This window comes from Kogia breviceps, chromosome 3 (genome assembly GCF_026419965.1).
Source record: "Kogia breviceps isolate mKogBre1 chromosome 3, mKogBre1 haplotype 1, whole genome shotgun sequence".
In the NCBI taxonomy this organism is placed as follows: Eukaryota; Metazoa; Chordata; class Mammalia; order Artiodactyla; family Physeteridae; genus Kogia; species Kogia breviceps.
Window position 1 is genome coordinate 126140767 of NC_081312.1, and position 26941 is coordinate 126167707.

Genomic DNA, 26941 nt, shown 5'->3' on the forward strand with positions numbered 1-26941 from the left:
CCCAGGTTGCTTGGTTGGCCAAAAAGGGCGTATGCGTTTTTTCCTGAATATATTCAGGAAAAAACGCATACGCCCTTTTTGGCCAACCGCATCATTGTCCACGTTCTGGCGCTTTTCATGTGCTATCGGGGCCATTCCGATGTACCCGTTGACATCCGTTTCCTGCAGTTCTGCCTTGCGTTCAGCGCCTCTTCGTAGCCTGACCTCAATATATTTTGGGGCGATAGTTATCGTTTAGAACTCTGCAGGTTTGGGAAGTGCAGTGCCCCTGAGCTCCATTTCCCAAGTCGCTTTTTTGTGAGTGGGACGCAACACGGCTGGATGGCTTCACGCCCTATTGTCGATCCGGGGTGGCAGGCTGAACCGCTGGTGAATTCTTCTTCGTGATGGGAAATGAGAGTGACATGTGCCCGACCAAACACCTCCAGCGAGTCTCTCATTGGTTCCCCCTCTTGCAGTTCATCCTGCGGACAAATTGCAGACGGTACGAAAGAGGCATGGAAAGGCGCCGAGTCTCCAAGTGGGGAGATTGTTAGTAAGGGGGCCTGAATGGAGAACACGAGCACCAGGAGATGAAAACTGAGGTGAGTTTCAGAAAGCTTTCCCGATCCCACGGTGTAGCATCCGCTGGGTTTCCAATGAGTGCTTTCGCTGTCGGAAGATTGCGTTGAACCTGGAGAGTTGGGACCCATGGAATGGGGAGCACGCAGGATTCCTTTCAAGGGTCTGCATTTGCTTTCCCAACCTCACCAATCGTCTCAGCCCCAAGAGTGTCCAGCCTTATGTCTTCTGCCGCTGGGGCTGTAGATGTGGTCAATCCTGGTTGCATGCCAGTCCCTGAACGCATTTTGGAAGAATTTCTCTCTGTTTTGCCCTGCTTGTTTCTTCTTTATGTTGGAAATGTATCCTCAGAATGGGTCTGAGCTGATTTTCCCTGCTGGTTTTAGGCCGCTTTACACACACTTGATGCACTTACACAGAGATATCAAGACTTAGCTTTTAAGATGCTTACTAGTCGGATAGATACTTGTGCGATGAACAGGGTCTGGTGAGTCCAGTTGATTGAGCAAGGAGTAGGTCGTGTCCATTCCATATTCGGTTTTCGGAAGGGTATGTGTGCTCATTTCAAACTCGAGTTTTATGCGTCACCCCACCTCACCTTTCCCCTGAAGCAGGCATAAGTGTGTTTTCTAAAAGCGTGACTCTGTTCTGTTTGGGGATTCAGTGCATGGGGAGCGATTTTTACATTCCCTCGATAAGTGATATCATAAGTTTCTTTTTTTGTGGGACTTATTTCACTGAGGATGATCGTACCTAAATCCACTCAGGATGCTGCTACCAGCCTCATGACGTGGATTTCATGGCTGAGTGACACTCCATTGGACCTACGTAGCACCACTTGTCCACTTGTCTTTGTCCTCTTGTCCACTCGTCTTTGTCCACTTGGCTCTTTCCTGGGATATGAAACGTGTACCGGAGTGGAGGTTCTTGTCAAGACAGCAGCCCTCAACTTTGGGGTCCCTGTGTCTGGTTGATTTTTTGATTTTCCCAAGGTCAACGCCCATGTGTGGAAGTGCCCTATGCTCTGTGGTTCTGTGTTTTACATGGTTTGGGAAAGAGGATACACTTGTGAAGATTGGCTGTTGGCCATTGACATCCCGCCCATCAGCTTAACAAGGCTCCCTTGACTCCGTGGCCTGTCCTGCCTTTCTGGTTTTTAGACTTTTTTCGCCTGGCCCTTTTGCCCCGGGGGGGGGGGCGAGAGATTTCTTTGTAGTGCTGATTTGCTCTCCCAGGTTGCTTGGTTGGCCAAAAAGGGCGTATGCGTTTTTTCCTGAATATATTCAGGAAAAAACGCATACGCCCTTTTTGGCCAACCGCATCATTGTCCACGTTCTGGCGCTTTTCATGTGCTATCGGGGCCATTCCGATGTACCCGTTGACATCCGTTTCCTGCAGTTCTGCCTTGCGTTCAGCGCCTCTTCGTAGCCTGACCTCAATATATTTTGGGGCGATAGTTATCGTTTAGAACTCTGCAGGTTTGGGAAGTGCAGTGCCCCTGAGCTCCATTTCCCAAGTCGCTTTTTTGTGAGTGGGACGCAACACGGCTGGATGGCTTCACGCCCTATTGTCGATCCGGGGTGGCAGGCTGAACCGCTGGTGAATTCTTCTTCGTGATGGGAAATGAGAGTGACATGTGCCCGACCAAACACCTCCAGCGAGTCTCTCATTGGTTCCCCCTCTTGCAGTTCATCCTGCGGACAAATTGCAGACGGTACGAAAGAGGCATGGAAAGGCGCCGAGTCTCCAAGTGGGGAGATTGTTAGTAAGGGGGCCTGAATGGAGAACACGAGCACCAGGAGATGAAAACTGAGGTGAGTTTCAGAAAGCTTTCCCGATCCCACGGTGTAGCATCCGCTGGGTTTCCAATGAGTGCTTTCGCTGTCGGAAGATTGCGTTCAACCTGGAGAGTTGGGACCCATGGAATGGGGAGCACGCAGGATTCCTTTCAAGGGTCTGCATTTGCTTTCCCAACCTCACCAATCGTCTCAGCCCCAAGAGTGTCCAGCCTTATGTCTTCTGCCGCTGGGGCTGTAGATGTGGTCAATCCTGGTTGCATGCCAGTCCCTGAACGCATTTTGGAAGAAGTTCTCTCTGTTTTGCCCTGCTTGTTTCTTCTTTATGTTGGAAATGTATCCTCAGAATGGGTCTGAGCTGATTTTCCCTGCTGGTTTTAGGCCGCTTTACACACACTTGATGCACTTACACAGAGATATCAAGACTTAGCTTTTAAGATGCTTACTAGTCGGATAGATACTTGTGCGATGAACAGGGTCTGGTGAGTCCAGTTGATTGAGCAAGGAGTAGGTCGTGTCCATTCCATATTCGGTTTTCGGAAGGGTATCTGTGCTCATTTCAAACTCGAGTTTTATGCGTCACCCCACCTCACCTTTCCCCTGAAGCAGGCATAAGTGTGTTTTCTAAAAGCGTGACTCTGTTCTGTTTGGGGATTCAGTGCATGGGGAGCGATTTTTACATTCCCTCGATAAGTGATATCATAAGTTTCTTTTTTTGTGGGACTTATTTCACTGAGGATGATCGTACCTAAATCCACTCAGGATGCTGCTACCAGCCTCATGACGTGGATTTCATGGCTGAGTGACACTCCATTGGACCTACGTAGCACCACTTGTCCACTTGTCCACTTGTCTTTGTCCACTTGTCCACTCGTCTTTGTCCACTTGGCTCTTTCCTGGGATATGAAACGTGTACCGGAGTGGAGGTTCTTGTCAAGACAGCAGCCCTCAACTTTGGGGTCCCTGTGTCTGGTTGATTTTTTGATTTTCCCAAGGTCAACGCCCATGTGTGGAAGTGCCCTATGCTCTGTGGTTCTGTGTTTTACATGGTTTGGGAAAGAGGATACACTTGTGAAGATTGGCTGTTGGCCATTGACATCCCGCCCATCAGCTTAACAAGGCTCCCTTGACTCCGTGGCCTGTCCTGCCTTTCTGGTTTTTAGACTTTTTTCGCCTGGCCCTTTTGCCCCGGGGGGGGGCGAGAGATTTCTTTGTAGTGCTGATTTGCTCTCCCAGGTTGCTTGGTTGGCCAAAAAGGGCGTATGCGTTTTTTCCTGAATATATTCAGGAAAAAACGCATACGCCCTTTTTGGCCAACCGCATCATTGTCCACGTTCTGGCGCTTTTCATGTGCTATCGGGGCCATTCCGATGTACCCGTTGACATCCGTTTCCTGCAGTTCTGCCTTGCGTTCAGCGCCTCTTCGTAGCCTGACCTCAATATATTTTGGGGCGATAGTTATCGTTTAGAACTCTGCAGGTTTGGGAAGTGCAGTGCCCCTGAGCTCCATTTCCCAAGTCGCTTTTTTGTGAGTGGGACGCAACACGGCTGGATGGCTTCACGCCCTATTGTCGATCCGGGGTGGCAGGCTGAACCGCTGGTGAATCCTTCTTCGTGATGGGAAATGAGAGTGACATGTGCCCGACCAAACACCTCCAGCGAGTCTCTCATTGGTTCCCCCTCTTGCAGTTCATCCTGCGGACAAATTGCAGACGGTACGAAAGAGGCATGGAAAGGCGCCGAGTCTCCAAGTGGGGAGATTGTTAGTAAGGGGGCCTGAATGGAGAACACGAGCACCAGGAGATGAAAACTGAGGTGAGTTTCAGAAAGCTTTCCCGATCCCACGGTGTAGCATCCGCTGGGTTTCCAATGAGTGCTTTCGCTGTCGGAAGATTGCGTTCAACCTGGAGAGTTGGGACCCATGGAATGGGGAGCACGCAGGATTCCTTTCAAGGGTCTGCATTTGCTTTCCCAACCTCACCAATCGTCTCAGCCCCAAGAGTGTCCAGCCTTATGACTTCTGCCGCTGGGGCTGTAGATGTGGTCAATCCTGGTTGCATGCCAGTCCCTGAACGCATTTTGGAAGAAGTTCTCTTTGTTTTGCCCTGCTTGTTTCTTCTTTATGTTGGAAATGTATCCTCAGAATGGGTCTGAGCTGATTTTCCCTGCTGGTTTTAGGCCGCTTTACACACACTTGATGCACTTACACAGAGATATCAAGACTTAGCTTTTAAGATGCTTACTAGTCGGATAGATACTTGTGCGACGAACAGGGTCTGGTGAGTCCAGTTGATTGAGCAAGGAGTAGGTCGTGTCCATTCCATATTCGGTTTTCGGAAGGGTATCTGTGCTCATTTCAAACTCGAGTTTTATGCGTCACCCCACCTCACCTTTCCCCTGAAGCAGGCATAAGTGTGTTTTCTAAAAGCGTGACTCTGTTCTGTTTGGGGATTCAGTGCATGGGGAGCGATTTTTACATTCCCTCGATAAGTGATATCATAAGTTTCTTTTTTTGTGGGACTTATTTCACTGAGGATGATCGTACCTAAATCCACTCAGGATGCTGCTACCAGCCTCATGACGTGGATTTCATGGCTGAGTGACACTCCATTGGACCTACGTAGCACCACTTGTCCACTTGTCCACTTGTCTTTGTCCACTTGTCCACTCGTCTTTGTCCACTTGGCTCTTTCCTGGGATATGAAACGTGTACCGGAGTGGAGGTTCTTGTCAAGACAGCAGCCCTCAACTTTGGGGTCCCTGTGTCTGGTTGATTTTTTCATTTTCCCAAGGTCAACGCCCATGTGTGGAAGTGCCCTATGCTCTGTGGTTCTGTGTTTTACATGGTTTGGGAAAGAGGATACACTTGTGAAGATTGGCTGTTGGCCATTGACATCCCGCCCATCAGCTTAACAAGGCTCCCTTGACTCCGTGGGCTGTCCTGCCTTTCTGGTTTTTAGACTTTTTTCGCCTGGCCCTTTTGCCCCGGTGGGGGGGGGGCGAGAGATTTCTTTGTAGTGCTGATTTGCTCTCCCAGGTTGCTTGGTTGGCCAAAAAGGGCGTATGCGTTTTTTCCTGAATATATTCAGGAAAAAACGCATACGCCCTTTTTGGCCAACCGCATCATTGTCCACGTTCTGGCGCTTTTCATGTGCTATCGGGGCCATTCCGATGTACCCGTTGACATCCGTTTCCTGCAGTTCTGCCTTGCGTTCAGCGCCTCTTCGTAGCCTGACCTCAATATATTTTGGGGCGATAGTTATCGTTTAGAACTCTGCAGGTTTGGGAAGTGCAGTGCCCCTGAGCTCCATTTCCCAAGTCGCTTTTTTGTGAGTGGGACGCAACACGGCTGGATGGCTTCACGCCCTATTGTCGATCCGGGGTGGGAGGCTGAACCGCTGGTGAATTCTTCTTCGTGATGGGAAATGAGAGTGACATGTGCCCGACCAAACACCTCCAGCGAGTCTCTCATTGGTTCCCCCTCTTGCAGTTCATCCTGCGGACAAATTGCAGACGGTACGAAAGAGGCATGGAAAGGCGCCGAGTCTCCAAGTGGGGAGATTGTTAGTAAGGGGGCCTGAATGGAGAACACGAGCACCAGGAGATGAAAACTGAGGTGAGTTTCAGAAAGCTTTCCCGATCCCACGGTGTAGCAACCGCTGGGTTTCCAATGAGTGCTTTCGCTGTCGGAAGATTGCGTTGAACCTGGAGAGTTGGGACCCATGGAATGGGGAGCACGCAGGATTCCTTTCAAGGGTCTGCATTTGCTTTCCCAACCTCACCAATCGTCTCAGCCCCAAGAGTGTCCAGCCTTATGTCTTCTGCCGCTGGGGCTGTAGATGTGGTCAATCCTGGTTGCATGCCAGTCCCTGAACGCATTTTGGAAGAAGTTCTCTCTGTTTTGCCCTGCTTGTTTCTTCTTTATGTTGGAAATGTATCCTCAGAATGGGTCTGAGCTGATTTTCCCTGCTGGTTTTAGGCCGCTTTACACTCAGTTGATGCACTTACACAGAGATATCAAGACTTAGCTTTTAAGATGCTTACTAGTCGGATAGATACTTGTGCGATGAACAGGGTCTGGTGAGTCCAGTTGATTGAGCAAGGAGTAGGTCGTGTCCATTCCATATTCGGTTTTCGGAAGGGTATCTGTGCTCATTTCAAACTCGAGTTTTATGCGTCACCCCACCTCACCTTTCCCCTGAAGCAGGCATAAGTGTGTTTTCTAAAAGCGTGACTCTGTTCTGTTTGGGGATTCAGTGCATGGGGAGCGATTTTTACATTCCCTCGATAAGTGATATCATAAGTTTTTTTTTTTGTGGGACTTATTTCACTGAGGATGATCGTACCTAAATCCACTCAGGATGCTGCTACCAGCCTCATGACGTGGATTTCATGGCTGAGTGACACTCCATTGGACCTACGTAGCACCACTTGTCCACTTGTCCACTTGTCTTTGTCCACTTGTCCACTCGTCTTTGTCCACTTGGCTCTTTCCTGGGATATGAAACGTGTACCGGAGTGGAGGTTCTTGTCAAGACAGCAGCCCTCAACTTTGGGGTCCCTGTGTCTGGTTGATTTTTTCATTTTCCCAAGGTCAACGCCCATGTGTGGAAGTGCCCTATGCTCTGTGGTTCTGTGTTTTCCATGGTTTGGGAAAGAGGATACACTTGTGAAGATTGGCTGTTGGCCATTGACATCCCGCCCATCAGCTTAACAAGGCTCCCTTGACTCCGTGGCCTGTCCTGCCTTTCTGGTTTTTAGACTTTTTTCGCCTGGCCCTTTTGCCCCGGGGGGGGGGCGAGAGATTTCTTTGTAGTGCTGATTTGCTCTCCCAGGTTGCTTGGTTGGCCAAAAAGGGCGTATGCGTTTTTTCCTGAATATATTCAGGAAAAAACGCATACGCCCTTTTTGGCCAACCGCATCATTGTCCACGTTCTGGCGCTTTTCATGTGCTATCGGGGCCATTCCGATGTACCCGTTGACATCCGTTTCCTGCAGTTCTGCCTTGCGTTCAGCGCCTCTTCGTAGCCTGACCTCAATATATTTTGGGGCGATAGTTATCGTTTAGAACTCTGCAGGTTTGGGAAGTGCAGTGCCCCTGAGCTCCATTTCCCAAGTCGCTTTTTTGTGAGTGGGACGCAACACGGCTGGATGGCTTCACGCCCTATTGTCGATCCGGGGTGGCAGGCTGAACCGCTGGTGAATTCTTCTTCGTGATGGGAAATGAGAGTGACATGTGCCCGACCAAACACCTCCAGCGAGTCTCTCATTGGTTCCCCCTCTTGCAGTTCATCCTGCGGACAAATTGCAGACGGTACGAAAGAGGCATGGAAAGGCGCCGAGTCTCCAAGTGGGGAGATTGTTAGTAAGGGGGCCTGAATGGAGAACACGAGCACCAGGAGAGGAAAACTGAGGTGAGTTTCAGAAAGCTTTCCCGATCCCACGGTGTAGCATCCGCTGGGTTTCCAATGAGTGCTTTCGCTGTCGGAAGATTGCGTTGAACCTGGAGAGTTGGGACCCATGGAATGGGGAGCACGCAGGATTCCTTTCAAGGGTCTGCATTTGCTTTCCCAACCTCACCAATCGTCTCAGCCCCAAGAGTGTCCAGCCTTATGTCTTCTGCCGCTGGGGCTGTAGATGTGGTCAATCCTGGTTGCATGCCAGTCCCTGAACGCATTTTGGAAGAAGTTCTCTCTGTTTTGCCCTGCTTGTTTCTTCTTTATGTTGGAAATGTATCCTCAGAATGGGTCTGAGCTGATTTTCCCTGCTGGTTTTAGGCCGCTTTACACACACTTGATGCACTTACACAGAGATATCAAGACTTAGCTTTTAAGATGCTTACTAGTCGGATAGATACTTGTGCGATGAACAGGGTCTGGTGAGTCCAGTTGATTGAGCAAGGAGTAGGTCGTGTCCATTCCATATTCGGTTTTCGGAAGGGTATCTGTGCTCATTTCAAACTCGAGTTTTATGCGTCACCCCACCTCACCTTTCCCCTGAAGCAGGCATAAGTGTGTTTTCTAAAAGCGTGACTCTGTTCTGTTTGGGGATTCAGTGCATGGGGAGCGATTTTTACATTCCCTCGATAAGTGATATCATAAGTTTCTTTTTTTGTGGGACTTATTTCACTGAGGATGATCGTACCTAAATCCACTCAGGATGCTGCTACCAGCCTCATGACGTGGATTTCATGGCTGAGTGACACTCCATTGGACCTACGTAGCACCACTTGTCCACTTGTCCACTTGTCTTTGTCCACTTGTCCACTCGTCTTTGTCCACTTGGCTCTTTCCTGGGATATGATACGTGTACCGGAGTGGAGGTTCTTGTCAAGACAGCAGCCCTCAACTTTGGGGTCCCTGTGTCTGGTTGATTTTTTCATTTTCCCAAGGTCAACGCCCATGTGTGGAAGTGCCCTATGCTCTGTGGTTCTGTGTTTTCCATGGTTTGGGAAAGAGGATACACTTGTGAAGATTGGCTGTTGGCCATTGACATCCCGCCCATCAGCTTAACAAGGCTCCCTTGACTCCGTGGCCTGTCCTGCCTTTCTGGTTTTTAGACTTTTTTCGCCTGGCCCTTTTGCCCCGGGGGGGGGGCGAGAGATTTCTTTGTAGTGCTGATTTGCTCTCCCAGGTTGCTTGGTTGGCCAAAAAGGGCGTATGCGTTTTTTCCTGAATATATTCAGGAAAAAACGCATACGCCCTTTTTGGCCAACCGCATCATTGTCCACGTTCTGGCGCTTTTCATGTGCTATCGGGGCCATTCCGATGTAGCCGTTGACATCCGTTTCCTGCAGTTCTGCCTTGCGTTCAGCGCCTCTTCGTAGCCTGACCTCAATATATTTTGGGGCGATAGTTATCGTTTAGAACTCTGCAGGTTTGGGAAGTGCAGTGCCCCTGAGCTCCATTTCCCAAGTCGCTTTTTTGTGAGTGGGACGCAACACGGCTGGATGGCTTCACGCCCTATTGTCGATCCGGGGTGGCAGGCTGAACCGCTGGTGAATTCTTCTTCGTGATGGGAAATGAGAGTGACATGTGCCCGACCAAACACCTCCAGCGAGTCTCTCATTGGTTCCCCCTCTTGCAGTTCATCCTGCGGACAAATTGCAGACGGTACGAAAGAGGCATGGAAAGGCGCCGAGTCTCCAAGTGGGGAGATTGTTAGTAAGGGGGCCTGAATGGAGAACACGAGCACCAGGAGAGGAAAACTGAGGTGAGTTTCAGAAAGCTTTCCCGATCCCACGGTGTAGCATCCGCTGGGTTTCCAATGAGTGCTTTCGCTGTCGGAAGATTGCGTTGAACCTGGAGAGTTGGGACCCATGGAATGGGGAGCACGCAGGATTCCTTTCAAGGGTCTGCATTTGCTTTCCCAACCTCACCAATCGTCTCAGCCCCAAGAGTGTCCAGCCTTATGTCTTCTGCCGCTGGGGCTGTAGATGTGGTCAATCCTGGTTGCATGCCAGTCCCTGAACGCATTTTGGAAGAAGTTCTCTCTGTTTTGCCCTGCTTGTTTCTTCTTTATGTTGGAAATGTATCCTCAGAATGGGTCTGAGCTGATTTTCCCTGTTGGTTTTAGGCCGCTTTACACACACTTGATGCACTTACACAGAGATATCAAGACTTAGCTTTTAAGATGCTTACTAGTCGGATAGATACTTGTGCGATGAACAGGGTCTGGTGAGTCCAGTTGATTGAGCAAGGAGTAGGTCGTGTCCATTCCATATTCGGTTTTCGGAAGGGTATCTGTGCTCATTTCAAACTCGAGTTTTATGCGTCACCCCACCTCACCTTTCCCCTGAAGCAGGCATAAGTGTGTTTTCTAAAAGCGTGACTCTGTTCTGTTTGGGGATTCAGTGCATGGGGAGCGATTTTTACATTCCCTCGATAAGTGATATCATAAGTTTCTTTTTTTGTGGGACTTATTTCACTGAGGATGATCGTACCTAAATCCACTCAGGATGCTGCTACCAGCCTCATGACGTGGATTTCATGGCTGAGTGACACTCCATTGGACCTACGTAGCACCACTTGTCCACTTGTCCACTTGTCTTTGTCCACTTGTCCACTCGTCTTTGTCCACTTGGCTCTTTCCTGGGATATGAAACGTGTACCGGAGTGGAGGTTCTTGTCAAGACAGCAGCCCTCAACTTTGGGGTCCCTGTGTCTGGTTGATTTTTTCATTTTCCCAAGGTCAACGCCCATGTGTGGAAGTGCCCTATGCTCTGTGGTTCTGTGTTTTCCATGGTTTGGGAAAGAGGATACACTTGTGAAGATTGGCTGTTGGCCATTGACATCCCGCCCATCAGCTTAACAAGGCTCCCTTGACTCCGTGGCCTGTCCTGCCTTTCTGGTTTTTAGACTTTTTTCGCCTGGCCCTTTTGCCCCGGGGGGGGCGAGAGATTTCTTTGTAGTGCTGATTTGCTCTCCCAGGTTGCTTGGTTGGCCAAAAAGGGCGTATGCGTTTTTTCCTGAATATATTCAGGAAAAAACGCATACGCCCTTTTTGGCCAACCGCATCATTGTCCACGTTCTGGCGCTTTTCATGTGCTATCGGGGCCATTCCGATGTACCCGTTGACATCCGTTTCCTGCAGTTCTGCCTTGCGTTCAGCGCCCCTTCGTAGCCTGACCTCAATATATTTTGGGGCGATAGTTATCGTTTAGAACTCTGCAGGTTTGGGAAGTGCAGTGCCCCTGAGCTCCATTTCCCAAGTCGCTTTTTTGTGAGTGGGACGCAACACGGCTGGATGGCTTCACGCCCTATTGTCGATCCGGGGTGGCAGGCTGAACCGCTGGTGAATTCTTCTTCGTGATGGGAAATGAGAGTGACATGTGCCCGACCAAACACCTCCAGCGAGTCTCTCATTGGTTCCCCCTCTTGCAGTTCATCCTGCGGACAAATTGCAGACGGTACGAAAGAGGCATGGAAAGGCGCCGAGTCTCCAAGTGGGGAGATTGTTAGTAAGGGGGCCTGAATGGAGAACACGAGCACCAGGAGAGGAAAACTGAGGTGAGTTTCAGAAAGCTTTCCCGATCCCACGGTGTAGCATCCGCTGGGTTTCCAATGAGTGCTTTCGCTGTCGGAAGATTGCGTTGAACCTGGAGAGTTGGGACCCATGGAATGGGGAGCACGCAGGATTCCTTTCAAGGGTCTGCATTTGCTTTCCCAACCTCACCAATCGTCTCAGCCCCAAGAGTGTCCAGCCTTATGTCTTCTGCCGCTGGGGCTGTAGATGTGGTCAATCCTGGTTGCATGCCAGTCCCTGAACGCATTTTGGAAGAATTTCTCTCTGTTTTGCCCTGCTTGTTTCTTCTTTATGTTGGAAATGTATCCTCAGAATGGGTCTGAGCTGATTTTCCCTGCTGGTTTTAGGCCGCTTTACACACACTTGATGCACTTACACAGAGATATCAAGACTTAGCTTTTAAGATGCTTACTAGTCGGATAGATACTTGTGCGATGAACAGGGTCTGGTGAGTCCAGTTGATTGAGCAAGGAGTAGGTCGTGTCCATTCCATATTCGGTTTTCGGAAGGGTATCTGTGCTCATTTCAAACTCGAGTTTTATGCGTCACCCCACCTCACCTTTCCCCTGAAGCAGGCATAAGTGTGTTTTCTAAAAGCGTGACTCTGTTCTGTTTGGGGATTCAGTGCATGGGGAGCGATTTTTACATTCCCTCGATAAGTGATATCATAAGTTTCTTTTTTTGTGGGACTTATTTCACTGAGGATGATCGTACCTAAATCCACTCAGGATGCTGCTACCAGCCTCATGACGTGGATTTCATGGCTGAGTGACACTCCATTGGACCTACGTAGCACCACTTGTCCACTTGTCCACTTGTCTTTGTCCACTTGTCCACTTGGCTCTTTCCTGGGATATGAAACGTGTACCGGAGTGGAGGTTCTTGTCAAGACAGCAGCCCTCAACTTTGGGGTCCCTGTGTCTGGTTGATTTTTTCATTTTCCCAAGGTCAACGCCCATGTGTGGAAGTGCCCTATGCTCTGTGGTTCTGTGTTTTACATGGTTTGGGAAAGAGGATACACTTGTGAAGATTGGCTGTTGGCCATTGACATCCCGCCCATCAGCTTAACAAGGCTCCCTTGACTCCGTGGGCTGTCCTGCCTTTCTGGTTTTTAGACTTTTTTCGCCTGGCCCTTTTGCCCCGGGGGGGGGGCCGAGAGATTTCTTTGTAGTGCTGATTTGCTCTCCCAGGTTGCTTGGTTGGCCAAAAAGGGCGTATGCATTTTTTCCTGAATATATTCAGGAAAAAACGCATACGCCCTTTTTGGCCAACCGCATCATTGTCCACGTTCTGGCGCTTTTCATGTGCTATCGGGGCCATTCCGATGTACCCGTTGACATCCGTTTCCTGCAGTTCTGCCTTGCGTTCAGCGCCTCTTCGTAGCCTGACCTCAATATATTTTGGGGCGATAGTTATCGTTTAGAACTCTGCAGGTTTGGGAAGTGCAGTGCCCCTGAGCTCCATTTCCCAAGTCGCTTTTTTGTGAGTGGGACGCAACACGGCTGGATGGCTTCACGCCCTATTGTCGATCCGGGGTGGCAGGCTGAACCGCTGGTGAATTCTTCTTCGTGATGGGAAATGAGAGTGACATGTGCCCGACCAAACACCTCCAGCGAGTCTCTCATTGGTTCCCCCTCTTGCAGTTCATCCTGCGGACAAATTGCAGACGGTACGAAAGAGGCATGGAAAGGCGCCGAGTCTCCAAGTGGAGAGATTGTTAGTAAGGGGGCCTGAATGGAGAACACGAGCACCAGGAGATGAAAACTGAGGTGAGTTTCAGAAAGCTTTCCCGATCCCACGGTGTAGCAACCGCTGGGTTTCCAATGAGTGCTTTCGCTGTCGGAAGATTGCGTTGAACCTGGAGAGTTGGGACCCATGGAATGGGGAGCACGCAGGATTCCTTTCAAGGGTCTGCATTTGCTTTCCCAACCTCACCAATCGTCTCAGCCCCAAGAGTGTCCAGCCTTATGTCTTCTGCCGCTGGGGCTGTAGATGTGGTCAATCCTGGTTGCATGCCAGTCCCTGAACGCATTTTGGAAGAATTTCTCTCTGTTTTGCCCTGCTTGTTTCTTCTTTATGTTGGAAATGTATCCTCAGAATGGGTCTGAGCTGATTTTCCCTGCTGGTTTTAGGCCGCTTTACACACACTTGATGCACTTACACAGAGATATCAAGACTTAGCTTTTAAGATGCTTACTAGTCGGATAGATACTTGTGCGATGAACAGGGTCTGGTGAGTCCAGTTGATTGAGCAAGGAGTAGGTCGTGTCCATTCCATATTCGGTTTTCAGAAGGGTATCTGTGCTCATTTCAAACTCGAGTTTTATGCGTCACCCCACCTCACCTTTCCCCTGAAGCAGGCATAAGTGTGTTTTCTAAAAGCGTGACTCTGTTCTGTTTGGGGATTCAGTGCATGGGGAGCGATTTTTACATTCCCTCGATAAGTGATATCATAAGTTTCTTTTTTTGTGGGACTTATTTCACTGAGGATGATCGTACCTAAATCCACTCAGGATGCTGCTACCAGCCTCATGACGTGGATTTCATGGCTGAGTGACACTCCATTGGACCTACGTAGCACCACTTGTCCACTTGTCCACTTGTCTTTGTCCACTTGTCCACTCGTCTTTGTCCACTTGGCTCTTTCCTGGGATATGAAACGTGTACCGGAGTGGAGGTTCTTGTCAAGACAGCAGCCCTCAACTTTGGGTCCCTGTGTCTGGTTGATTTTTTCATTTTCCCAAGGTCAACGCCCATGTGTGGAAGTGCCCTATGCTCTGTGGTTCTGTGTTTTCCATGGTTTGGGAAAGAGGATACACTTGTGAAGATTGGCTGTTGGCCATTGACATCCCGCCCATCAGCTTAACAAGGCTCCCTTGACTCCGTGGCCTGTCCTGCCTTTCTGGTTTTTAGACTTTTTTCGCCTGGCCCTTTTGCCCCGGTGGGGGGGGGGCGAGAGATTTCTTTGTAGTGCTGATTTGCTCTCCCAGGTTGCTTGGTTGGCCAAAAAGGGCGTATGCGTTTTTTCCTGAATATATTCAGGAAAAAACGCATACGCCCTTTTTGGCCAACCGCATCATTGTCCACGTTCTGGCGCTTTTCATGTGCTATCGGGGCCATTCCGATGTACCCGTTGACATCCGTTTCCTGCAGTTCTGCCTTGCGTTCAGCGCCTCTTCGTAGCCTGACCTCAATATATTTTGGGGCGATAGTTATCGTTTAGAACTCTGCAGGTTTGGGAAGTGCAGTGCCCCTGAGCTCCATTTCCCAAGTCGCTTTTTTGTGAGTGGGACGCAACACGGCTGGATGGCTTCACGCCCTATTGTCGATCCGGGGTGGCAGGCTGAACCGCTGGTGAATTCTTCTTCGTGATGGGAAATGAGAGTGACATGTGCCCGACCAAACACCTCCAGCGAGTCTCTCATTGGTTCCCCCTCTTGCAGTTCATCCTGCGGACAAATTGCAGACGGTACGAAAGAGGCATGGAAAGGCGCCGAGTCTCCAAGTGGGGAGATTGTTAGTAAGGGGGCCTGAATGGAGAACACGAGCACCAGGAGATGAAAACTGAGGTGAGTTTCAGAAAGCTTTCCCGATCCCACGGTGTAGCATCCGCTGGGTTTCCAATGAGTGCTTTCGCTGTCGGAAGATTGCGTTGAACCTGGAGAGTTGGGACCCATGGAATGGGGAGCACGCAGGATTCCTTTCAAGGGTCTGCATTTGCTTTCCCAACCTCACCAATCGTCTCAGCCCCAAGAGTGTCCAGCCTTATGTCTTCTGCCGCTGGGGCTGTAGATGTGGTCAATCCTGGTTGCATGCCAGTCCCTGAACGCATTTTGGAAGAATTTCTCTCTGTTTTGCCCTGCTTGTTTCTTCTTTATGTTGGAAATGTATCCTCAGAATGGGTCTGAGCTGATTTTCCCTGCTGGTTTTAGGCCGCTTTACACACACTTGATGCACTTACACAGAGATATCAAGACTTAGCTTTTAAGATGCTTACTAGTCGGATAGATACTTGTGCGATGAACAGGGTCTGGTGAGTCCAGTTGATTGAGCAAGGAGTAGGTCGTGTCCATTCCATATTCGGTTTTCGGAAGGGTATGTGTGCTCATTTCAAACTCGAGTTTTATGCGTCACCCCACCTCACCTTTCCCCTGAAGCAGGCATAAGTGTGTTTTCTAAAAGCGTGACTCTGTTCTGTTTGGGGATTCAGTGCATGGGGAGCGATTTTTACATTCCCTCGATAAGTGATATCATAAGTTTCTTTTTTTGTGGGACTTATTTCACTGAGGATGATCGTACCTAAATCCACTCAGGATGCTGCTACCAGCCTCATGACGTGGATTTCATGGCTGAGTGACACTCCATTGGACCTACGTAGCACCACTTGTCCACTTGTCCACTTGTCTTTGTCCACTTGTCCACTCGTCTTTGTCCACTTGGCTCTTTCCTGGGATATGAAACGTGTACCGGAGTGGAGGTTCTTGTCAAGACAGCAGCCCTCAACTTTGGGGTCCCTGTGTCTGGTTGATTTTTTCATTTTCCCAAGGTCAACGCCCATGTGTGGAAGTGCCCTATGCTCTGTGGTTCTGTGTTTTACATGGCTTGGGAAAGAGGATACACTTGTGAAGATTGGCTGTTGGCCATTGACATCCCGCCCATCAGCTTAACAAGGCTCCCTTGACTCCGTGGGCTGTCCTGCCTTTCTGGTTTTTAGACTTTTTTCGCCTGGCCCTTTTGCCCCGGGGGGGGGCGAGAGATTTCTTTGTAGTGCTGATTTGCTCTCCCAGGTTGCTTGGTTGGCCAAAAAGGGCGTATGCGTTTTTTCCTGAATATATTCAGGAAAAAACGCATACGCCCTTTTTGGCCAACCGCATCATTGTCCACGTTCTGGCGCTTTTCATGTGCTATCGGGGCCATTCCGATGTACCCGTTGACATCCGTTTCCTGCAGTTCTGCCTTGCGTTCAGCGCCTCTTCGTAGCCTGACCTCAATATATTTTGGGGCGATAGTTATCGTTTAGAACTCTGCAGGTTTGGGAAGTGCAGTGCCCCTGAGCTCCATTTCCCAAGTCGCTTTTTTGTGAGTGGGACGCAACACGGCTGGATGGCTTCACGCCCTATTGTCGATCCGGGGTGGCAGGCTGAACCGCTGGTGAATTCTTCTTCGTGATGGGAAATGAGAGTGACATGTGCCCGACCAAACACCTCCAGCGAGTCTCTCATTGGTTCCCCCTCTTGCAGTTCATCCTGCGGACAAATTGCAGACGGTACGAAAGAGGCATGGAAAGGCGCCGAGTCTCCAAGTGGGGAGATTGTTAGTAAGGGGGCCTGAATGGAGAACACGAGCACCAGGAGATGAAAACTGAGGTGAGTTTCAGAAAGCTTTCCCGATCCCACGGTGTAGCATCCGCTGGGTTTCCAATGAGTGCTTTCGCTGTCGGAAGATTGCGTTGAACCTGGAGAGTTGGGACCCATGGAATGGGGAGCACGCAGGATTCCTTTCAAGGGTCTGCATTTGCTTTCCCAACCTCACCAATCGTCTCAGCCCCAAGAGTGTCCAGCCTTATGTCTTCTGCCGCTGGGGCTGTAGATGTGGTCAATCCTGGTTGCATGCCAGTCCCTGAACGCATTTTGGAAGAATTTCTCTCTGTTTTGCCCTGCTTGTTTCTTCTTTATGTTGGAAATGTATCCTCAGAATGGGTCTGAGCTGATTTTCCCTGCTGGTTTTAGGCCGCTTTACACACACTTGATGCACTTACACAGAGATATCAAGACTTAGCTTTTAAGATGCTTACTAGTCGGATAGATACTTGTGCGATGAACAGGGTCTGGTGAGTCCAGTTGATTGAGCAAGGAGTAGGTCGTGTCCATTCCATATTCGGTTTTCGGAAGGGTATCTGTGCTCATTTCAAACTCGAGTTTTATGCGTCACCCCACCTCACCTTTCCCCTGAAGCAGGCATAAGTGTGTTTTCTAAAAGCGTGACTCTGTTCTGTTTGGGGATTCAGTGCATGGGGAGCGATTTTTACATTCCCTCGATAAGTGATATCATAAGTTTCTTTTTTGTGGGACTTATTTCACTGAGGATGATCGTACCTAAATCCACTCAGGATGCTGCTACCAGCCTCATGACGTGGATTTCATGGCTGAGTGACACTCCATTGGACCTACGTAGCACCACTTGTCCACTTGTCCACTTGTCTTTGTCCACTTGTCCACTTGGCTCTTTCCTGGGATATGAAACGTGTACCGGAGTGGAGGTTCTTGTCAAGACAGCAGCCCTCAACTTTGGGGTCCCTGTGTCTGGTTGATTTTTTCATTTTCCCAAGGTCAACGCCCATGTGTGGAAGTGCCCTATGCTCTGTGGTTCTGTGTTTTACATGGTTTGGGAAAGAGGATACACTTGTGAAGATTGGCTGTTGGCCATTGACATCCCGCCCATCAGCTTAACAAGGCTCCCTTGACTCCGTGGGCTGTCCTGCCTTTCTGGTTTTTAGACTTTTTTCGCCTGGCCCTTTTGCCCCGGGGGGGGGGCGAGAGATTTCTTTGTAGTGCTGATTTGCTCTCCCAGGTTGCTTGGTTGGCCAAAAAGGGCGTATGCGTTTTTTCCTGAATACGCCCTTTTTGGCCAACCGCATCATTGTCCACGTTCTGGCGCTTTTCATGTGCTATCGGGGCCATTCCGATGTACCCGTTGACATCCGTTTCCTGCAGTTCTGCCTTGCGTTCAGCGCCTCTTCGTAGCCTGACCTCAATATATTTTGGGGCGATAGTTATCGTTTAGAACTCTGCAGGTTTGGGAAGTGCAGTGCCCCTGAGCTCCATTTCCCAAGTCGCTTTTTTGTGAGTGGGACGCAACACGGCTGGATGGCTTCACGCCCTATTGTCGATCCGGGGTGGCAGGCTGAACCGCTGGTGAATTCTTCTTCGTGATGGGAAATGAGAGTGACATGTGCCCGACCAAACACCTCCAGCGAGTCTCTCATTGGTTCCCCCTCTTGCAGTTCATCCTGCGGACAAATTGCAGACGGTACGAAAGAGGCATGGAAAGGCGCCGAGTCTCCAAGTGGGGAGATTGTTAGTAAGGGGGCCTGAATGGAGAACACGAGCACCAGGAGATGAAAACTGAGGTGAGTTTCAGAAAGCTTTCCCGATCCCACGGTGTAGCATCCGCTGGGTTTCCAATGAGTGCTTTCGCTGTCGGAAGATTGCGTTGAACCTGGAGAGTTGGGACCCATGGAATGGGGAGTACGCAGGATTCCTTTCAAGGGTGTGCATTTGCTTTCCCAACCTCACCAATCGTCTCAGCCCCAAGAGTGTCCAGCCTTATGTCTTCTGCCGCTGGGGCTGTAGATGTGGTCAATCCTGGTTGCATGCCAGTCCCTGAACGCATTTTGGAAGAATTTCTCTCTGTTTTGCCCTGCTTGTTTCTTCTTTATGTTGGAAATGTATCCTCAGAATGGGTCTGAGCTGATTTTCCCTGCTGGTTTTAGGCCGCTTTACACACACTTGATGCACTTACACAGAGATATCAAGACTTAGCTTTTAAGATGCTTACTAGTCGGATAGATACTTGTGCGATGAACAGGGTCTGGTGAGTCCAGTTGATTGAGCAAGGAGTAGGTCGTGTCCATTCCATATTCGGTTTTCGGAAGGGTATCTGTGCTCATTTCAAACTCGAGTTTTATGCGTCACCCCACCTCACCTTTCCCCTGAAGCAGGCATAAGTGTGTTTTCTAAAAGCGTGACTCTGTTCTGTTTGGGGATTCAGTGCATGGGGAGCGATTTTTACATTCCCTCGATAAGTGATATCATAAGTTTCTTTTTTTGTGGGACTTATTTCACTGAGGATGATCGTACCTAAATCCACTCAGGATGCTGCTACCAGCCTCATGACGTGCATTTCATGGCTGAGTGACACTCCATTGGACCTACGTAGCACCACTTCTGCACTTGTCCACTTGTCCACTCGTCTTTGTCCACTTGGCTCTTTCCTGGGATATGAAACGTGTACCGGAGTGGAGGTTCTTGTCAAGACAGCAGCCCTCAACTTTGGGGTCCCTGTGTCTGGTTGATTTTTTCATTTTCCCAAGGTCAACGCCCATGTGTGGAAGTGCCCTATGCTCTGTGGTTCTGTGTTTTCCATGGTTTGGGAAAGAGGATACACTTGTGAAGATTGGCTGTTGGCCATTGACATCCCGCCCATCAGCTTAACAAGGCTCCCTTGACTCCGTGGCCTGTCCTGCCTTTCTGGTTTTTAGACTTTTTTCGCCTGGCCCTTTTGCCCCGGGGGGGGGGCGAGAGATTTCTTTGTAGTGCTGATTTGCTCTCCCAGGTTGCTTGGTTGGCCAAAAAGGGCGTATGCGTTTTTTCCTGAATATATTCAGGAAAAAACGCATACGCCCTTTTTGGCCAACCGCATCATTGTCCACGTTCTGGCGCTTTTCATGTGCTATCGGGGCCATTCCGATGTACCCGTTGACATCCGTTTCCTGCAGTTCTGCCTTGCGTTCAGCGCCTCTTCGTAGCCTGACCTCAATATATTTTGGGGCGATAGTTATCGTTTAGAACTCTGCAGGTTTGGGAAGTGCAGTGCCCCTGAGCTCCATTTCCCAAGTCGCTTTTTTGTGAGTGGGACGCAACACGGCTGGATGGCTTCACGCCCTATTGTCGATCCGGGGTGGCAGGCTGAACCGCTGGTGAATTCTTCTTCGTGATGGGAAATGAGAGTGACATGTGCCCGACCAAACACCTCCAGCGAGTCTCTCATTGGTTCCCCCTCTTGCAGTTCATCCTGCGGACAAATTGCAGACGGTACGAAAGAGGCATGGAAAGGCGCCGAGTCTCCAAGTGGGGAGATTGTTAGTAAGGGGGCCTGAATGGAGAACACGAGCACCAGGAGATGAAAACTGAGGTGAGTTTCAGAAAGCTTTCCCGATCCCACGGTGTAGCAACCGCTGGGTTTCCAATGAGTGCTTTCGCTGTCGGAAGATTGCGTTGAACCTGGAGAGTTGGGACCCATGGAATGGGGAGCACGCAGGATTCCTTTCAAGGGTCTGCATTTGCTTTCCCAACCTCACCAATCGTCTCAGCCCCAAGAGTGTCCAGCCTTATGTCTTCTGCCGCTGGGGCTGTAGATGTGGTCAATCCTGGTTGCATGCCAGTCCCTGAACGCATTTTGGAAGAATTTCTCTCTGTTTTGCCCTGCTTGTTTCTTCTTTATGTTGGAAATGTATCCTCAGAATGGGTCTGAGCTGATTTTCCCTGCTGGTTTTAGGCCGCTTTACACACACTTGATGCACTTACACAGAGATATCAAGACTTAGCTTTTAAGATGCTTACTAGTCGGATAGATACTTGTGCGATGAACAGGGTCTGGTGAGTCCAGTTGATTGAGCAAGGAGTAGGTCGTGTCCATTCCATATTCGGTTTTCGGAAGGGTATCTGTGCTCATTTCAAACTCGAGTTTTATGCGTCACCCCACCTCACCTTTCCCCTGAAGCAGGCATAAGTGTGTTTTCTAAAAGCGTGACTCTGTTCTGTTTGGGGATTCAGTGCATGGGGAGCGATTTTTACATTCCCTCGATAAGTGATATCATAAGTTTCTTTTTTTGTGGGACTTATTTCACTGAGGATGATCGTACCTAAATCCACTCAGGATGCTGCTACCAGCCTCATGACGTGGATTTCAAGGCTGAGTGACACTCCATTGGACCTACGTAGCACCACTTGTCCACTTGTCCACTTGTCTTTGTCCACTTGTCCACTCGTCTTTGTCCACTTGGCTCTTTCCTGGGATATGAAACGTGTACCGGAGTGGAGGTTCTTGTCAAGACAGCAGCCCTCAACTTTGGGTCCCTGTGTCTGGTTGATTTTTTCATTTTCCCAAGGTCAACGCCCATATGTGGAAGTGCCCTATGCTCTGTGGTTCTGTGTTTTCCATGGTTTGGGAAAGAGGATACACTTGTGAAGATTGGCTGTTGGCCATTGACATCCCGCCCATCAGCTTAACAAGGCTCCCTTGACTCCGTGGGCTGTCCTGCCTTTCTGGATTTTAGACTTTTTTCGCCTGGCCCTTTTGCCCCGGGGGGGGGGGGCGAGAGATTTCTTTGTAGTGCTGATTTGCTCTCCCAGGTTGCTTGGTTGGCCAAAAAGGGCGTATGCGTTTTTTCCTGAATATATTCAGGAAAAAACGCATACGCCCTTTTTGGCCAACCGCATCATTGTCCACGTTCTGGCGCTTTTCATGTGCTATCGGGGCCATTCCGATGTACCCGTTGACATCCGTTTCCTGCAGTTCTGCCTTGCGTTCAGCGCCTCTTCGTAGCCTGACCTCAATATATTTTGGGGCGATAGTTATCGTTTAGAACTCTGCAGGTTTGGGAAGTGCAGTGCCCCTGAGCTCCATTTCCCAAGTCGCTTTTTTGTGAGTGGGACGCAACACGGCTGGATGGCTTCACGCCCTATTGTCGATCCGGGGTGGCAGGCTGAACCGCTGGTGAATTCTTCTTCGTGATGGGAAATGAGAGTGACATGTGCCCGACCAAACACCTCCAGCGAGTCTCTCATTGGTTCCCCCTCTTGCAGTTCATCCTGCGGACAAATTGCAGACGGTACGAAAGAGGCATGGAAAGGCGCCGAGTCTCCAAGTGGGGAGATTGTTAGTAAGGGGGCCTGAATGGAGAACACGAGCACCAGGAGATGAAAACTGAGGTGAGTTTCAGAAAGCTTTCCCGATCCCACGGTGTAGCATCCGCTGGGTTTCCAATGAGTGCTTTCGCTGTCGGAAGATTGCGTTGAACCTGGAGAGTTGGGACCCATGGAATGGGGAGCACGCAGGATTCCTTTCAAGGGTCTGCATTTGCTTTCCCAACCTCACCAATCGTCTCAGCCCCAAGAGTGTCCAGCCTTATGTCTTCTGCCGCTGGGGCTGTAGATGTGGTCAATCCTGGTTGCATGCCAGTCCCTGAACGCATTTTGGAAGAATTTCTCTCTGTTTTGCCCTGCTTGTTTCTTCTTTATGTTGGAAATGTATCCTCAGAATGGGTCTGAGCTGATTTTCCCTGCTGGTTTTAGGCCGCTTTACACACACTTGATGCACTTACACAGAGATATCAAGACTTAGCTTTTAAGATGCTTACTAGTCGGATAGATACTTGTGCGATGAACAGGGTCTGGTGAGTCCAGTTGATTGAGCAAGGAGTAGGTCGTGTCCATTCCATATTCGGTTTTCGGAAGGGTATCTGTGCTCATTTCAAACTCGAGTTTTATGCGTCACCCCACCTCACCTTTCCCCTGAAGCAGGCATAAGTGTGTTTTCTAAAAGCGTGACTCTGTTCTGTTTGGGGATTCAGTGCATGGGGAGCGATTTTTACATTCCCTCGATAAGTGATATCATAAGTTTCTTTTTTTGTGGGACTTATTTCACTGAGGATGATCGTACCTAAATCCACTCAGGATGCTGCTACCAGCCTCATGACGTGGATTTCATGGCTGAGTGACACTCCATTGGACCTACGTAGCACCACTTGTCCACTTGTCCACTTGTCTTTGTCCACTTGTCCACTCGTCTTTGTCCACTTGGCTCTTTCCTGGGATATGAAACGTGTACCGGAGTGGAGGTTCTTGTCAAGACAGCAGCCCTCAACTTTGGGGTCCCTGTGTCTGGTTGATTTTTTCATTTTCCCAAGGTCAACGCCCATGTGTGGAAGTGCCCTATGCTCTGTGGTTCTGTGTTTTCCATGGTTTGGGAAAGAGGATACACTTGTGAAGATTGGCTGTTGGCCATTGACATCCCGCCCATCAGCTTAACAAGGCTCCCTTGACTCCGTGGCCTGTCCTGCCTTTCTGGTTTTTAGACTTTTTTCGCCTGGCCCTTTTGCCCCGGGGGGGGGCGAGAGATTTCTTTGTAGTGCTGATTTGCTCTCCCAGGTTGCTTGGTTGGCCAAAAAGGGCGTATGCGTTTTTTCCTGAGGAAAAAACGCATACGCCCTTTTTGGCCAACCGCATCATTGTCCACGTTCTGGCGCTTTTCATGTGCTATCGGGGCCATTCCGATGTACCCGTTGACATCCGTTTCCTGCAGTTCTGCCTTGCGTTCAGCGCCTCTTCGTAGCCTGACCTCAATATATTTTGGGGCGATAGTTATCGTTTAGAACTCTGCAGGTTTGGGAAGTGCAGTGCCCCTGAGCTCCATTTCCCAAGTCGCTTTTTTGTGAGTGGGACGCAACACGGCTGGATGGCTTCACGCCCTATTGTCGATCCGGGGTGGCAGGCTGAACCGCTGGTGAATTCTTCTTCGTGATGGGAAATGAGAGTGACATGTGCCCGACCAAACACCTCCAGCGAGTCTCTCATTGGTTCCCCCTCTTGCAGTTCATCCTGCGGACAAATTGCAGACGGTACGAAAGAGGCATGGAAAGGCGCCGAGTCTCCAAGTGGGGAGATTGTTAGTAAGGGGGCCTGAATGGAGAACACGAGCACCAGGAGATGAAAACTGAGGTGAGTTTCAGAAAGCTTTCCCGATCCCACGGTGTAGCATCCGCTGGGTTTCCAATGAGTGCTTTCGCTGTCGGAAGATTGCGTTGAACCTGGAGAGTTGGGACCCATGGAATGGGGAGCACGCAGGATTCCTTTCAAGGGTCTGCATTTGCTTTCCCAACCTCACCAATCGTCTCAGCCCCAAGAGTGTCCAGCCTTATGTCTTCTGCCGCTGGGGCTGTAGATGTGGTCAATCCTGGTTGCATGCCAGTCCCTGAACGCATTTTGGAAGAATTTCTCTCTGTTTTGCCCTGCTTGTTTCTTCTTTATGTTGGAAATGTATCCTCAGAATGGGTCTGAGCTGATTTTCCCTGCTGGTTTTAGGCCGCTTTACACACACTTGATGCACTTACACAGAGATATCAAGACTTAGCTTTTAAGATGCTTACTAGTCGGATAGATACTTGTGCGATGAACAGGGTCTGGTGAGTCCAGTTGATTGAGCAAGGAGTAGGTCGTGTCCATTCCATATTCGGTTTTCGGAAGGGTATCTGTGCTCATTTCAAACTCGAGTTTTATGCGTCACCCCACCTCACCTTTCCCCTGAAGCAGGCATAAGTGTGTTTTCTAAAAGCGTGACTCTGTTCTGTTTGGGGATTCAGTGCATGGGGAGCGATTTTTACATTCCCTCGATAAGTGATATCATAAGTTTCTTTTTTTGTGGGACTTATTTCACTGAGGATGATCGTACCTAAATCCACTCAGGATGCTGCTACCAGCCTCATGACGTGGATTTCATGGCTGAGTGACACTCCATTGGACCTACGTAGCACCACTTGTCCACTTGTCCACTTGTCTTTGTCCACTTGTCCACTTGGCTCTTTCCTGGGATATGAAACGTGTACCGGAGTGGAGGTTCTTGTCAAGACAGCAGCCCTCAACTTTGGGGTCCCTGTGTCTGGTTGATTTTTTCATTTTCCCAAGGTCAACGCCCATGTGTGGAAGTGCCCTATGCTCTGTGGTTCTGTGTTTTACATGGTTTGGGAAAGAGGATACACTTGTGAAGATTGGCTGTTGGCCATTGACATCCCGCCCATCAGCTTAACAAGGCTCCCTTGACTCCGTGGGCTGTCCTGCCTTTCTGGTTTTTAGACTTTTTTCGCCTGGCCCTTTTGCCCCGGGGGGGGGGCCGAGAGATTTCTTTGTAGTGCTGATTTGCTCTCCCAGGTTGCTTGGTTGGCCAAAAAGGGCGTATGCATTTTTTCCTGAATATATTCAGGAAAAAACGCATACGCCCTTTTTGGCCAACCGCATCATTGTCCACGTTCTGGCGCTTTTCATGTGCTATCGGGGCCATTCCGATGTACCCGTTGACATCCGTTTCCTGCAGTTCTGCCTTGCGTTCAGCGCCTCTTCGTAGCCTGACCTCAATATATTTTGGGGCGATAGTTATCGTTTAGAACTCTGCAGGTTTGGGAAGTGCAGTGCCCCTGAGCTCCATTTCCCAAGTCGCTTTTTTGTGAGTGGGACGCAACACGGCTGGATGGCTTCACGCCCTATTGTCGATCCGGGGTGGCAGGCTGAACCGCTGGTGAATTCTTCTTCGTGATGGGAAATGAGAGTGACATGTGCCCGACCAAACACCTCCAGCGAGTCTCTCATTGGTTCCCCCTCTTGCAGTTCATCCTGCGGACAAATTGCAGACGGTACGAAAGAGGCATGGAAAGGCGCCGAGTCTCCAAGTGGGGAGATTGTTAGTAAGGGGGCCTGAATGGAGAACACGAGCACCAGGAGATGAAAACTGAGGTGAGTTTCAGAAAGCTTTCCCGATCCCACGGTGTAGCATCCGCTGGGTTTCCAATGAGTGCTTTCGCTGTCGGAAGATTGCGTTGAACCTGGAGAGTTGGGAGCCATGGAATGGGGAGCACGCAGGATTCCTTTCAAGGGTCTGCATTTGCTTTCCCAACCTCACCAATCGTCTCAGCCCCAAGAGTGTCCAGCCTTATGTCTTCTGCCGCTGGGGCTGTAGATGTGGTCAATCCTGGTTGCATGCCAGTCCCTGAACGCATTTTGGAAGAATTTCTCTCTGTTTTGCCCTGCTTGTTTCTTCTTTATGTTGGAAATGTATCCTCAGAATGGGTCTGAGCTGATTTTCCCTGCTGGTTTTAGGCCGCTTTACACACACTTGATGCACTTACACAGAGATATCAAGACTTAGCTTTTAAGATGCTTACTAGTCGGATAGATACTTGTGCGATGAACAGGGTCTGGTGAGTCCAGTTGATTGAGCAAGGAGTAGGTCGTGTCCATTCCATATTCGGTTTTCGGAAGGGTATCTGTGCTCATTTCAAACTCGAGTTTTATGCGTCACCCCACCTCACCTTTCCCCTGAAGCAGGCATAAGTGTGTTTTCTAAAAGCGTGACTCTGTTCTGTTTGGGGATTCAGTGCATGGGGAGCGATTTTTACATTCCCTCGATAAGTGATATCATAAGTTTCTTTTTTTGTGGGACTTATTTCACTGAGGATGATCGTACCTAAATCCACTCAGGATGCTGCTACCAGCCTCATGACGTGGATTTCATGGCTGAGTGACACTCCATTGGACCTACGTAGCACCACTTGTCCACTTGTCCACTTGTCTTTGTCCACTTGTCCACTTGGCTCTTTCCTGGGATATGAAACGTGTACCGGAGTGGAGGTTCTTGTCAAGACAGCAGCCCTCAACTTTGGGGTCCCTGTGTCTGGTTGATTTTTTCATTTTCCCAAGGTCAACGCCCATGTGTGGAAGTGCCCTATGCTCTGTGGTTCTGTGTTTTACATGGTTTGGGAAAGAGGATACACTTGTGAAGATTGGCTGTTGGCCATTGACATCCCGCCCATCAGCTTAACAAGGCTCCCTTGACTCCGTGGCCTGTCCTGCCTTTCTGGTTTTTAGACTTTTTTCGCCTGGCCCTTTTGCCCCGGGGGGGGGCCGAGAGATTTCTTTGTAGTGCTGATTTGCTCTCCCAGGTTGCTTGGTTGGCCAAAAAGGGCGTATGCATTTTTTCCTGAATATATTCAGGAAAAAACGCATACGCCC